The sequence below is a fragment of the Ranitomeya imitator genome, chromosome 6 (assembly GCF_032444005.1).
Source record: "Ranitomeya imitator isolate aRanImi1 chromosome 6, aRanImi1.pri, whole genome shotgun sequence".
NCBI lineage: Eukaryota > Metazoa > Chordata > Amphibia > Anura > Dendrobatidae > Ranitomeya > Ranitomeya imitator.
In genome coordinates this window covers 185,383,475-185,400,261 of record NC_091287.1, presented here as the reverse complement: position 1 = coordinate 185,400,261, position 16,787 = coordinate 185,383,475, and positions in this window count along the sequence as shown.

Genomic DNA, 16,787 nt, shown 5'->3' with positions numbered 1-16,787 from the left:
TTTACAGTATTGTTTCAGTGGCACAAAATGACAGACCGATACCACAGACTGGACTGGCACAGATGCACAGATTTTCCAATATTAATCTCCCCTTCTTTTTGTTGTGATGGGAGACTAGTGAATAAATCTGTCCCACTGTTTTACAGTATTGTTTCAGTGGCACAAAATGACAGACCGATACCACAGACTGGACTGGCACAGATGCACAGATTTGCCAATATTAATCTCCCCTTTTTGTTTTTTTGATGGGAGACTAGTGAATAAATCTGGCCCACTGTTTACAGTATTGTTTCAGTGGCACAAAATGACAGACCGATACCACAGACTGGACTGGCACAGATGCACAGATTTGCCAATATTAATCTCCCCTTTTTGTTTTTATATGGAAGACTAGTGAATAAATCTGGCCCACTGTTTTACAGTATTGTTTCTGTGGCAGAAAATGACAGACAGATACCACAGACTGGACTGGCACAGATACAGATTTGCCAATATTAATCTCCCCTTTTTGTTTTTATATGGAAGACTAGTGAATAAATCTGGCTCACTGTTTTACAGTATTGTTTCTGTGGCAGAAAATGACAGACAGATACCACAGACTGGACTGGCACAGATGCACAGATTTGCCAATATTAATCTACCCCTCTTTTTTTTGATGGGAGACTAGTGAATAAATCTGGCCCACTGTTTTACAGTATTGTTTCAGTGGCACAAAATGACAGACCGATACCACAGACTGGACTGGCACAGATGCACAGATTTTCCAATATTAATCTCCCCTTTTTGTTGTGATGGGAGACTAGTGAATAAATCTGTCCCACTGTTTTACAGTATTGTTTCAGTGGCACAAAATGACAGACCGATACCACAGACTGGACTGGCACAGATGCACAGACTTGCCAATATTAATCTCCCCTTCTTTTTTTTTTTTTGATGGGAGACTAGTGAATAAATCTGGCCCACTGTTTTACAGTATTGTTTCAGTGGCACAAAATGACAGACTGATACCACAGACTGGACTGGCACAGATGCACAGATTTGCCAATATTAATCTCCCCTTCTTTTTTTTTGATGGGAGACTTGTGAATAAATCTGGCCCACTGTTTAACAGTATTGTTTCTGTGGCAGAAAATGACAGACAGATACCACAGACTGGACTGGCACAGATGCACAGATTTGCCAATATTAATCTCCCCTATTTGTTTTTATGTGGAAGACTAGTGAACAAATCTGGCCCACTGTTTTACAGTATTATTTCTGTGGCAGAAAATGACTGACAGATACAACAGACTGGACTGGCACAGATGCACTGATTGGCAACATAAATCTCCCTTTTTAGGGGTGGGATATTGCAAAAAAAATACAGGCCCACTGTTTCACACTACACAGTTACAGGGGCAGAAAGTGGCTTGAAGATATATATATATATATATATATATATATATATATATATATATATATATATATATATATATATATATATATATATAGGGACTGTACTACAATTACTATCTCCCTGCAGTAATCTCAGAAAAGTATGGCAGGCAGCAATAAAAAGGACTGCTGCACACAAAAGTGTGGACAAACAAACAAGATAGCTGTGCAGAAAGGAAGGAACAACAGGGTTTGTGCCTTGAAAAAAGTAGTTGGTTTGCACAGCGGCGTACAAACAGCAATGCAGCTATCAGGGAGCCTTATAAGGCAGCCTTATAAGCTACAGAGCTGATGCACAGAAATCTAGCCTCCACTGTCCCTGCAAGGAAAAGGTGGTGTTGGAAAGTGGAAATCGCTACAGCACAAGCGGTTTGGGGGTTTATATTCCCTGTCTAACACTGTCCCTGCTTCTGACGAAGCGGCAGCAACCTGTCCCTATGCTCAGATCAGCAGCAGTAAGATGGCGGTCGGCGTGCACGCCCCTTTATAGCCCCTGTGATGCCGCAGAAAGCAAGCCAATCACTGCCATGCCGTTCTCTAAGATGGTGGGGACCGAGAACTATGTCATCACGCTGCCCACACTCTGCGTCCACCTTCATTGGCTGAGAAATGGCGCTGAACGCGTCATATGAAACGCGACTTTGGCGCGAAGGTCGCCGACCGTGTGGCCGACCCCACACAGGGATTGGGTCAGCTTTCATGAAACCCGACTTTGCCAAAAGTCGGCGACTTATGAAAATGACCGATCCGTTTCGCTCAACCCTAGTGGTCACAGCTTCCATCAGAGATACAGTCTCCTCGTATTACAGTTCATGTTTCTCCTCCTCACCGAAAGTAGCCTCCCCATGATTCGCCAGCTGGGAGGTCTGCAGCACCACCTTGGCAAGGTGACAGCACACTCTGCTGAAGCTCATCTGATTAGGTGATAAAGCTCACAATGCAGCCAAGCTGTTGAAGGTGATAAAAGAACAGACCAATCAGTCGCTCTGCCCGCTGAACCTCCAGCGAGGTCTGATTGTGTGCGATAATGGGTGTAACTTTTTGGCGGCTTTAAAGCTTGGCAAGCTGGTAAACAGGTTCCATGCATGGCCCACGTGCTTGGTTGTACAGCGGTTTTTAAAAACATACCCTGACTTGCTGGACCTACTTGCCAAGGTACACCGTGTCAGCGCACCTTTCTAAAAGTCATCTCAAGCTTTCACCGCACTAGCTTTGCTGCAGTAGTGCTTTCATTGTCACCGATTGATTTGTGAACTACCCACATGCTATAATTCAACCTTTAATAATAATAATACAAAATAATAATTTTATTTCTATAGCGTCAACATATTCTGAGGCACTTTACATTTTAGAGGGGACTTGTACAGACAATAAAAGACATTACAGAATAACCGTAATCACATGCACAACAAATACCAAGAGGAATGAGGGCCCTGCTTGCATGCTTACAATCTATGAGGAAATAGGGTAGACATGAAAGGTGGATGGTAACAATTGCTTTCATTGTTCTGATTAGCCATAATATAAGAATTTGAGTGTTCATGTAATGCTGCATTAACCTGTTCCAACAAGTATTTGTAAAAGTACAGACACAGAGGGCTATTAAATGCAGAAAGCGCGTGAGAACAAGATACAAGGATCCTGGTTATGAAGAAAATTTTGAATGGGCAACACAGGGATCTACTATATAATTGTCTAAGGGTCACTTCCGTCTGTCCTTCTGTCTGTCACGGTTATTCATTCGCTGATTGGTCTCGCCAGCTTCCTGTCATGGCTTCCTCGACCAATCAGCGACGGGCACAGTCCAGAAGAAAATGGCCGCTCCTTACTCCCCGCAGTCAGTGCCTGTCTCCCGCATACTCCCCTCTGGTCACCGCTAACACAGGGTTAATGCCGGTGGTAATGGACCACATTATGCCGCGGGTAACGCACTCCGTTACCGCCGCTATTAACCCTGTGTGTCCCCAACTTTTTACTATTGACGCAGCCTATGCGGCATCATAACATAGTAACATAACATAGTTAGTAAGGCTGAAAAAAGACATTTGTCCATCCAGTTCAGCCTATATTCCATCATAATAAATCCCCAGATCTACGTCCTTCTACAGAACCTAATAATTGTATGATACAATTGTATGATACATCAATAGTAAAAAATGTAATGTTAAAAATAATAATAAAAAAGACCTGCTATACTCACCTTCCATATTCGCTCTCGCCGACCACCATCTTCCGTTGCAGGTTCCGGTGGCAAAGATGGTATGGGAGAAGGACCTGCCATGATGTCATGATCATGTGACCGCAACGTCATCACAGGCCCTGCGCGCCTGTACGAGAAGGACCTGCCATGACGTCATGGTCATGTGACCACTACGTCATCACAGGTCCTGTGCTCATACCAACCCTGGGACCGGTAGCTGCCGTGGACTACAAGGGGCCCTAGGAAAGGTGAGTATATGTTTATTTTTTATTTTTTAACCTATGACAAACCTGGCTGGGCAATATACTATGTAGCTGGGCAATATACTACATGACTGGCCAATATACTACGTGGCTCTGTGCTGTATACTATGTCACTGGGCAATATACTACGTAACTGGCAAATATACTACGTAACTGGCCAATATACTATGTGGTTCTGTGCTGTATACTACGTCGCTGTGCAATATACTATGTGGCTCTGTGCTGTATACTACGTCACTGGGCAATATACTACATAACTGGTCAATATACTATGTGGCTCTGTGCTGTATACTACGTCACTGGGAAATAAACTACGTCACTGGGCAATATACTACGTGGCTGTGCAATATACTACGTCACTAGGCAATATACTACGTAACTGGGCAATATACTACGTGGCTGTGCAATTTACTACGTCACTAGGCAATATACTACGTAACTGGGCAATATACTATGTGGCTGGGCAATATACTACTTCACTGGACAATATACTACATGGCTGGGCAATATACTACGTTACTGGGCAATATACTATGTGACTGTGCAATATACTACGTGGCTGGGCAATATACTACATGGTTGGGCAATATACTACGCTGCTGGGCAATATACTACGTCACTGGGCAATATACTACGTGGCTGGGCAATATACTACGTGACTGTGCAATATACTACTTGGCTGGGCACTATACTAAGTGGCTGGGCAATATACTAAGTGGCTGGGCAATATACTACGTGGCTGGGCAATATACTACGTGGGCTGTGCAATATACTACGTGGATATGCATATTCTAGAATACCCGATGCGTTAGAATCGGGCCACCATCTAGTAGTTAGATAAATGTGTTGAGGTGATAGGCGGTTCATATGTTGGCAAGGTTTAGTGAGCAGCACAGAGCAGTGTCTGAATTCCAGCTTCTCGATGCCTGTCAGAGTAACACATAACAACTGCTGAGTGGGTGTAAATCGATGACATTTGTGAGGTTCTTCAAAACTTTGAGTATTGCACCAAGATGGTGAGCACGGATGACGCTATTGTCAGCATAACCATCCCACTGCTCTGTCTACTAAAACGTTTGCTGCAGAATCTCATAGCGGAAGCATTGAATGCTGAGCAGGTGGTTATAGAACAAGATTTTACAGTGGATGATACCACACAGCCCAGCCTCACACAATATTCTCAAGCCAAATTGGGTGATGATGAGAAACAGGAGGAGGAGGATGAGGCGGAACATGAGGTTTAGGTCTGCACTACAGAGGGCACTCCCAATACCAGCTGCATGACTGTCCAGCATGGATGGCCTGAAGATAGGGAGTAGGAGGAGGAGGCTATGCGTCATGAGGAGAAGAGGATGGTTAGTGTTCTTCCTGGTGAGGACCCTGAACGTTTCACTCTTTGCTGTCTGCCACACACGGCAGAGTTCATGTCCAGATGCCTTTCCCCAAACCCTTGCATGAAATACTGTGTGTCCCCCTACCTGGCTCCATTGTACAAGGATAATTTTGTTTCTCTAATGTCAGAGGCAGACGTGCCATTTTCAGTGCTTGTATGCCAGAGGCCCATTATGGAAGACTTGCTAAAAAGATTACCCTCAGACAACACTGTTGGCATAGGTACTGGCACTTTTCACTCAGGAGGGGGAAATGTCCACCAACTGAGACATTTTCATGAGACCCTCACATTAGCAAGGGCTATTTGTGGGTGTAACTATGATGAGGAGGGATAAGTTGACCAAGATGGTGAAGGACTACTTAAGTGACCATACCAGCATCCTTCCTTGTTCTTCAGTGCCTTTCAGCTATTGGTTGTCCAAGCTCCACAATTGGCTAGACAACTTCTTCTACACCTTGGAGTTGCTGTCATGCCACGCTGAAAGTGTGTCGTCTTAGCAGGTTTTAATTTGGCTAGTGAAATCATAATGGATAGGTGCACGTGCCTGTCAATGAAAATGCAGACAGGCTGACTCTTCTAAAATTGAAAGGGCTGGATTTCTACCAACTTTGTAAGCCCTATGGATGACAGCAACACAATGTAAACACAGCCCAAATGTTTTGTTTGGGAAGTTGTCTTAACATCCATCTTTTACCATCCAAACCCATTTTGTTCATTTGTTTGTACTTAGTGGTCACGTATGTATACCCCACGTGTCTAATGTTTTGTACTTTGTGAAAACTTGGCACATTGTTTAATGATGAAACTTGTACTCTCTATCGATTCCTTTGCTGCCACACTCCAATTGTGAAGTAATGAAAATTATTTCCCCTGCTAAATTGTCACGTAAGATTATCTGTACCCGGATTGCATCAGTCGCACAACTGCTAGACATATATTAGGTATTTTAAGTGGAAAATAGCAGAGAGTTGCAGCATGTGTATGCAATGATCAGAACACCGAGGTGCCTGCCTTTCATAGATAGAGAGAGCTAGAGAGAGAGATAGATGAGATAGATAGATAGATAGATAGATAGATAGATAGATAGATAGATAGACTGTATATGCTGAATTTTGGTGCAGTGATTGATTTTAAGATAAAAAGTGTTAAACAATTGTAATAACTAAGGCTACGTTCAGACTAGCGTTGCGCGCCGCTGCGTCGGCGACGCAACGCACGACGCACACAAAAACGCGGCAAAACGCACGCAAAAACGCTGCGTTTTGCGACACGTGCGTCGTTTTTTGCCGAAAATCGGACGCAAGAAAAATGCAACTTGCTGCATTTTCTTGGTCCGACGCTAGCGGCAAAAAAGACGCAAGTGTTGCAAAACGCAACACACAAAAACGCATGCGTCCCCCATGTTAAACATAGGGGCGCATGGCGCGTGCGTCGCCGCTGCGTCGCCCGACGCTAAGGCGACGCACACTAGCAGAACGCTAGTGTGAACGTAGCCTAATACAGTGAAAGGAATGGATAAAAAAATGCTGTTTTTTAATATATACATACATGACCATGCAAATGACATGCAAATGTGAATTCCAAACTAAATTAAGCTATGTAAGTTAATTGACTTAGAAGAGGATAAAGGCATTTCCAGAATAATACATTTCCCAGTTTAGGGAAACTTTGAGGTTGAGGGGAAGATTGAAAACTCAGTTTAATATGGATAAATGCGAGGGTATGTATGGATATTTCATTAGGATGTGCCTTAGGGGCAGGGAGTACAGACAGAATGCTGATTGCATCGCTGCACATTTTCAAGGATTTGTTCTGCCATGGCAATGCCGGTTTCAAAACCACAATATTCATACACATAGTTTGCATAAATATGTAAAAGAAATAATTTGAATACAATATTTCTAGCTTCACAGCCCATCTAGTAGGCGTGATGTATATTGTAACAGTTGCAATATTAATTCCGCTGTAGCACAAACAGAATGTACATATAAGAGAATGGTACAACCTTGTTACACCCATGTTTTTTCTTTGTTTCTTACTTTATTTACAATCTTATTGTTTGCTCCCATATACTGCAAGGTATTTGTCTCATTGACAGACACACTACATTTGCTGACCCAATGGAATTAATGAAAATGCAGACACGTCTTACTGTGGCCGGTTTTGCAGAAAGAATTTGCCCATTCAATTGAGTAGGTCATTAGAACTAATGGACAGCACATGGATGGCTACTTATGGCTGTCAGATTTTCATTGACTGTTGGCTTGGAGAAGAGTGGAAAATCTTCCTCCAATATTACTTGGCATGTGAGGAAAATGGATGACACACAGATGGTAAAAGCTAAAGCGAAAAATATAATGACATGTAGAATGTGTTTACAAAAACTTAAACAATGTTATCTTTCTTATTACAAAAAAATCTCTCTTAAATTTAAGTGGCGTAAAAGGACTCTGTGACCTTTGGGAGTACACTAAATTACACTGATTTGGAAACTGTTACATATTTTCCATTGTGACCCTAGAGTTTCATGTTACATCTCATGTAGGTATGTATGTACAGTACAGACCAAAAGTTTGGACACACCTTCTCATTTTAAGATTTTTCTGTATTTTCATGACTATGAAAATTGTACATTCACACTGAAGGCATCAAAACTATGAATTAACACATGTGGAATTATATACTTAGCAAAAAATTGTGAAACAACTGAAATTATGTCTTATATTCTAGGTTCTTCAAAGTAGTGTTTCACAGTTTTTTGTTAAGTATATAATTCCACATGTATTAATTCATAGTTTTGATGCCTTCAGAGTGAATGTACAATTTTCATAGTCATGAAAATACAGAAAAATCTTTAATTGAGAAGGTGTGCCCAAACTTTTGGTCTGTACTGTATCTCTAACCTTTAACTATGAAATACGAAGTGTAAAACATTATGAAAAACCAAAAGGGGAAAAAAGTACTCCTAAAATATAACTTTTATTAAATAGTGGTAAAATTACCAATAAATCAGGGTCAAATGAGTTTTAATAACACAATCTTATCTTATCTATATATATATATATAATTGTCTAATAGGTATTTCCGTCTGTTTGTCTGTCTGTAACGGAAATCCCACATCGCTGATTGGTCGTGGCCGGATGGTCGCAACCAATCAGCGATGGGCACAGTTTGGCCGTGAATTCGCCCCTCCCTACTCCCCTCCAGTCAATGCTCCTTCCCTACTCCCCAGTCAGTGCCCCAATAGCAGTTTAGCAGTCCGTTAAATGGACTGCATTACACCGCGGCATAACGCAGTGTAACGCAGTCTGTTAACGCTGCTATTAACCCTGTGTGACCAACTTTTTACTATTGATGCTGCCTGTGCAGCATCAATAGTAAAAAGATTTAAAGTTAAAAATAATAAAAAAATTAAAAAATCATCATATTCTCACCTTCCGGCGCCTTTCACGCTCCTCGCGATGCTCTGGTCCCAAGAATCCATTGTGGCAATGACCGGAGATGACATAGCGGTCTCGCGAGATGATGACGTACCTGTCTCGCGAGACTGCTACATCATCACGTGTTATTGCCGCAATGCATTCTTGTGACCTGAGCGTCACAAGGAGCATCGGTAAACGCTTGCGCTGGATCGGGGGGCCACCGGAAGGTGAGTATATAACTATTTTTTATTTGAATTCTTTTTTCCACAGGGATATGGTGCCCACATTCCTATATACTGCGTGGGCTGTGTTATATACTACATGGGCTGTGTTATATACTGCATGGGCTGTGTTATATACTGCGTGGCCTGTGTTATATCCTATGTCTCTGTGCTATATACTACGTGGGCTATTCTATATACTACGTGGCTGTGCAATATACTACGTTGCTGTGTTATATACTGCATGGGCTGTGGTATATACTGCGTGGCCTGTGTTATATACTATGTCTCTGTGCTAAATACTATGTGGGCTGTGCTATACACTATGTGGCTGTGTTATATACTACGTGGCTGTGCTATATACTACGCGGCTGTGTTATATACTATGTCACTGTGCTATATACTACGTGACTGTGCTATATACTACGTGGCTATGCAATATACTACGTGGCTAAGCAATATACTACGTGGATGTGCTATATACTACGTGGCTGGACAATATACTACGTGGCCTGTGTTATATACTATGTGGCCTGTGTTATATATTATGTGGGCTGTGTTATTTACTGCATGGGCTGTGCTATATACTACTATACATATTCTAGAATACCCGATGCGTAAGAATCGGGCCACCATCTAGTAAGAAAATAATAATCTAGGGAGAAGGGTTTGTGAACGTTCCCTTCCTTACCCTACCTTACTGTGGAGGTTGGCACCCTAGGTTTGTCATGGCACCCTCACTCAACGTCGGCTGTCCCTTTTGACCGTAGAGGGAGAAACTAACAGAAAACCATCACCAACACCAATACCTTTAAAGTGCTGTAGCGCAATAAAGTGCTAACAAAGTCTGTATCAATGGTCTATATTTTTGGAGACACTATAGATGACGACTCTTCGTATAGAATACTTTCTATTTCAATAGTCAGATGTAAGAAAAAAGACCAGTTTGGTATATAATATAATGTACCATGAAGCTATACTTTGGTGATTTGCGTACAGTGTACCATCAGTAAGTCATAGTTTAGATAGGAAACTCATATTCCTCCAGAGTCACCAAAGATCAAAATATGGATTCCTTTTCTTCAATCGTAACAATTATATATGCGTATAAATGAAAGGATAACCATTAAGCAAACATGAGAATTGATGCAGACAACAATTGTCTGCATCAATTCTCATGTTTACTTAATGGGTATCCTTTCACTTATACGCATATATAATTGCTATGATTGAAGAAAAGGAATCCATATTTTGATCATTGGTGACTCTGGAGGAATATGTGTGTATTCTGCAAGTCTCCCTAGCTGGGGTTAGACACAGACATAATTTAACATTTCAATTTCTGAATACAATATATTTAGCTGTTATCCACTACAAACAGATTCTGAGTGTTAGCTCTGTTCTATCAATAGATGATGGTCAGGCACATGCATAAAAATCATGGGACACCATAACAGAAGTAGTAATTGGGGGCTAATAGGCCGGGGGGTGTTTGCTGCTGGTACTGGCACTGAACCCCCCGACTCACAGGCTCCATAGCAGCCATGTGGTCTGCTTTTTCTAGCATACAATGAAAATGATTTAACATTCTGCATTACTGAATGGTAAGTACAAATCAGATGTCCACATACAGTCTTTTTGCTGTATCCATGTTGTATTTCCCAGAGGCTTTTCCAAAAATAAACTGGGTGACAGCAAATTGCATATTGTCCAGGCTTTCCGTGAGACACATTTGATTCCTGGTTTTAAATTCTTAATGAACGTTGAATCCTTATATAAAAACAGGCCTAAATCTTTTGATTATATTACAAATAGATAAGTCATATACAAAAAGATAAGTCATTGTGATATGAATTTGAAACAAAAACTATGTGTTGCAAGGGACCATCATGTTTTTTTGTGATAATTAAAGCGACTGTGTCACCCCCTCCAGCTGTTAGAAACTAAAATGCATAATGCATAACACACTGCGGGGCTGGGATTCACAAGGTGGGGGTCCGCACAGGCGCAGTTTGCGAGACTGCATCTGAGGTCAGACGGGCAGCGCTCACTGCGCCTGCCCCAGGCGGAACTACACAGCGCAGGCGCCGGATTTGACTTGAAAACAGCATGGAGGGGGCGGCGCCCGGCGCCAAAGAAGCCTTGAGTGATGGCAGTGTGGCGTGTGCAGCAGGGGGGTTAAGACCTGCCTCCGGGACTAAAGACAGGTATTTTTGCAAAATTATAAAACGCTTTATTCCTGCTTTGACTGCACCAATAACTAAAAGAGCCACCTTGTCAGAATGCAGCATTACTGCGCACACGGTGGCTCTTTTAGTTTATAACGGCTGGAAGGGGTGACACAGTCGCTTTAAGGAAAGACCTGCGATCCTTGATGGAAACTATATGTTTCATTCTATCAATGGACCATTTGGAATAACCCCTTATAGAAAGTCACACCTCCTACCTAGCACATTCCTTTTATAATCACATTCATGTGAACAGTTACGTTTTATGCAAATGAACTCACCCACTGGTATGTAGGTGACCACATGTCACAAATTACATGAGGTATCCTGCAAGACGTTGTTCATAATAGTAGGTTATAGAGTAAGGGGATGCAACCACCATCTTAAGTATACAATCACCCTTTAAACCATAATCCAAAAAATGAATATCTGTTTTATTACTCATATAAGTGAAAGATAAATCGAGACAATTAAAATTGAAGTGATCAATGAAATCTGGTATGGTCACCACATCACTGCTCCCGATGAGGAGCAGGTCAACAATGTGGTGACCATACCAGATGCTAGATGTGCAATCCCACACAGTGCAGTAATGATGTTGAAATTCCCACCATATCATGATATATGTAATAAATAAATACATTTGCGATTGGAGCTGAAAATTTAGATCCATTATATGCATCTTTTTTGTAAAAAAAAAAAAACTTCAGAAAAAATTAGGAGTTAGCAAATAAAATATGACAGATATAAGATATTAAAATGGAGATGCATTGCAGAATGAAAAAGACTTATATAAATTAATAGTACATTTTAAATAAAATGTTTAGAAACATAAGGGATAAATTGATCCACGTGGAGTACAGATACGTATATATACACATAATAATCTCTTTTGCTCAAAAAATATTAATGTAATGTTATCACCTAGTGTTGTAATAGATAATACATGCAACACCTCTACCTGCTTTCATGCTGAGCCAAACTCTGGTGGCACAAATATCAGTTTTGTAGACTACCCATTGTCAGAAAAATTTAAGGATAGTAACACGGGTAGTTGAGTACAAGGGAGTGGAGGCCTGACGGTCTCGGAGGCCTACTGTTACATGCAACACTCATGAAGGAGACTCAACCAGGAGTGTTCACATTTCCAAAAATTATTGGCAGACACCACCAAAGTGGCATCAATTTCACCACAGAAGAAATAATATAATAGGGACAGAAAGGTCTTCCATTATGCCCAATCCAGCAGATGGACACCCAACCCATTTAAACAAATGAGAGCCTTTCACCACAGAAGTGGCATAAATTTCACTAGAGTAGAAACAGTATAATAGGGAACGACTGGTATTCCACTATGCCCAATTCAACAGATGAACACCAACCAGGATCATTCACATTTAAAGGAATGAGGGCCTTTCACCACAGAAGTGGCAGCAATGAAAAAAGAGCGCACTACCAATAAAAAATAAATAATAATGGAACTCGGGGTGCAAAAAAAGCGACCAAAACAATGGAGCTAAACTAGGAGAAAAGAGGCCACTTTATACAGATGCACACCACGTACAAATAAAGAAACAATAATCAAAAAGTAGAAAAACAGAAACTTTATTACCAGACAATAACTTCAAGAAAAAAGGCATAAAACATAATTAAAAACAATAATACATAGGAAGCCTGGTCCGTATACATGTAAAATGCACAGTATATACATACATATAACTTAAACCTGCACACTCCTACTTATAGAAATGGACCAACCCTCTGGCTCATGGGACTATATATACCCCTGGAAAATGTAAGAACCTATCAGACACACCTGCCATATATTGGCCAAAAACATGTGCCAAAACACAAGATACTGCCGTGGTCAGAGAAAACAGGCCCCTATAGCCATGAATATAGACCACTAATCAAAATATTGAAAGGCAGAGTAATATCTGGAAAGGCAGCGCAGACAGGCTCTATAACCTGGTTAGAGCAAATACCAGACAGAAGGCCCATAGTACGGCCAAGATACCTAAAAAGCATATACCCACATGAGAGAGGAGAGGAGGAAGTACCGTCCCCATGTGCAGCACTACGGACCAAGCAACGCAGCCCCACGCGTATCGCCCTCCACAGAGGGCTTCGTCAGGGGAAGGTAAAGTCTGGACACATACCTCTGTCACTATATAGTAGGTATAACTAACCTGATGCAGAGCAGGTGGACAGGAAGAGGGCGAAAGCGGAAGCGCAGCGCCAGAATCAATGCGCAGGCGCTCATAACAAATAAGGAGCGAACTCATCTCCTTGGAAACAAGAGCACCGCTGAATACCAGTGCGCAAGCGCAGACGAGCAGACCCAATGGCCAGGAAAGTATGCATTTGCCGAGTGCACATGCGTCTGCACTAAAACACAGCAGTGTATGTCCCAACAACGGGACCCATAAAAATGTGAGAACGGAGAGCAAATACCTCATCGGCCAAATGTCTGTAGGAACACAGCAACCACGGCATATCCAATGCACACCCCCCTACCACAATGGGCGTACAGCAGCAAAAGCAGGGAAAATGCGGGGGCGGTGAAAGAGGAGGGGGGGGGGTTAACAGCGATAAGCCCTCAGCAGACCGCAGAGTGTATAAAGCAAAGCCCCCCTACCGCAATGGGCGTACAGCACCAGAAGCAGGGACAATGCGGGGGCGGTGGAAAAGGAGGGGGGAAAGCAGCGATAAGCACTCAGCAGGCTGCAGAGTGCATAAAGCGAAACCCCCACTATATAGGTACTTAGGCAGGCGAATAGCAGGACACATGTAAAGGACAAGAATCACCAAACACCATACATATATGGACGCATACCACATTCAACCCCCGGGGGCACAGACCATACGACCACATCATCCAAAACGAGCCACATCAATCAAACTCAAAAATATATATGTATCATAAACCATAATCAATAAAAAAATAGAGAAGAGGACAAACGATTAAACATCAATAATTTTATTAGATATCATATATATAAATAACCGTAATGACCCATATATTGGGCCCCTCCCTTATCATAATAATTGCACAACACCCATTATTTGGCCATTGATCAATCAATCGAAAAAAGAGCTCATAATCCATAGTCTTGGAGAGGGAAAAGCCAAATGGTATAATCCCCGGATGATCAGGTACAGGAAACCATATTAGTCCAGGATCCAGAATATGTGCCTAAATGGAAAAAGCCCCATGAGCCAGACCCTGATGACAAAACCTAAATCAGCCAAGTTATTACATAGCAGCAGAGCCATAAAAGGCCTACTAATAGGCTATCTGGATATACTCAAACATCCAATATGTTCTCTAGTTCCAAAATGCTGTAACAAAATGTCCAGACGTCCATAACGCATTGCGAGCAGAAGTAATAAAATGGAGTGGCTATGATCCCCTTATTCAGAACCGCAACATAGAGGGTGGCAAACAAGCCTCCAATATGCTCCTTAGTACAGACAATTATAGCCCAATGTCCAAAGTCCATAGCATGATATAAGACGAAGTATTCAATCGCGGTAGCTCCCATTCTCCATATTCGGAACCCCATCAAAAGGCGGCTAGCAAGCTGGTAGAGAGAGTCCAAAAAGGTTTCCAAATCATAACCAAACATGTAAGCTAGTGGGGCCGGCCCACCCCGAAATTTATAACCGGACCATGAAAAACATCACCTAAAAAGGAAAAGAACAAGGTAAAGGTAAAAATGGAGAGGAGAACAAAGAAAAAAAGAAAAAAGGGGGGATAACAAATTAACCCAAGAAACCAGTAAATAATAACTCCTCATTAAGCCCTGCTGGGGCTACCGAACCCAATTGGAAAATCCACCGGGCCTCAGTCCCGAGCAACTGGGGCTTGATGGAACCACCCCTATTGTTTTTGGCCAATATATGGCAGGTGTGTCTGACAGGTTCTTACATTTTCCAGGGGTATATATAGTCCCATGAGCCAGAGGGTTGGTCCATTTCTATAAGTAGGAGTGTGCAGGTTTAAGTTATATGTATGTATATACTGTGCATTTTACATGTATACGGACCAGGCTTCCTATGTATTATTGTTTTTAATTATGTTTTATGCCTTTTTTCTTGAAGTTATTGTCTGGTAATAAAGTTTCTGTTTTTCTACTTTTTGATTATTGTTTCTTTATTTGTACGTGGTGTGCACCTTTTTCACCACAGAAGTGGCATCAATTTCACCACAGTAGAAATTGTATAATAGGAACAGACAGTTCTTCCACTACACCCAGGGCTGAAGCTGGACACCCAAAAAGGAATGATCACTTTTAAAGAAATGAATGCTACACAGAAATGGCATAAATTTCACTAGAGTAGAAATAGCATAATAGAGACTGACAGGTCTTACACTACACCCAATCCAGCAGAGTGTTCACATCTCAAAAAATTACTGGCAGACAATACCAAAGTGACATCAATTTTACCACAGTTGAAATAGTTTAATAGGGACCGACAGTTCTTCCACTGCACCCAATCCAGCAGATAGACATTCAACCAGGAGTATTCACATAGCAAAAATTAATTTGTAGGCAACACCAAAGTGGCATCAATTTTACCACAGTAGAAATAGTATAATAGGGAACGACAGGTCTACCACTACACCCAATCCAGCAGATGGACACCCAACCAAGAATGTTCACAATTCCAAATATTACTGGCTGCACACGGTGGCTCATTTAGTTTATAACGGCTGGAAGGGGTGACACAGTCGCTTTAAGGAAAGACCTGCGATCCTTGATGGAAACTATATGTTTCATTCTATCAATGGACCATTTGGAATAACCCCTTATAGAAAGTCACACCTCCTACCTAGCACATTCCTTTTATAATCACATTCATGTGAACAGTTACGTTTTATGCAAGTGAACTCACCCACTGGTATGTAGGTGACCACATGTCACAAATGACATGAGGTATCCTGCAAGACGTTGTTCATAATAGTAGGTTATAGAGTAAGGGGATGCAACCACCATCTTAAGTATACAATCACCCTTTAAACCATAATCCAAAAAATGAATATCTGTTTTATTACTCATATAAGTGAAAGATAAATCGAGACAATTAAAATTGAAGTGATCAACGAAATCTGGTATGGTCACCACATCACTGCTCCCGATGAGGAGCAGGTCAACAATGTGGTGACCATACCAGATGATAGATGTGCAATCCCACACAGTGCAGTAATGATGTTGAAATTCCCACCATATCATGATATATGTAATAAATAAATACATTTGCGATTGGAGCTGAATATTTAGATCCATTATATGCATCTTTTTTGTAAAAAAAAAAAAAACTTCAGAAAAAATTAGGACTTAGCAAATAAAATATGACAGATATAAGATATTAAAATGGAGATGTATTGCAGAATGAAAAAGACTTATATAAATTAATAGTACATTTCAAATAAAATGTTTAGAAATATAAGGGATAAATTGATCCACGTGGAGTACAGACACGTATATATACACATAATAATCTCTTTTGCTCAAAAAATATTAATGTAATGTTATCACCTAGTGTTGTAATAGATAATACATGTAACACCTCTACCTGCTTTCATGCTGAGCCAAACTCTGGTGGCACAAATATCAGTTTT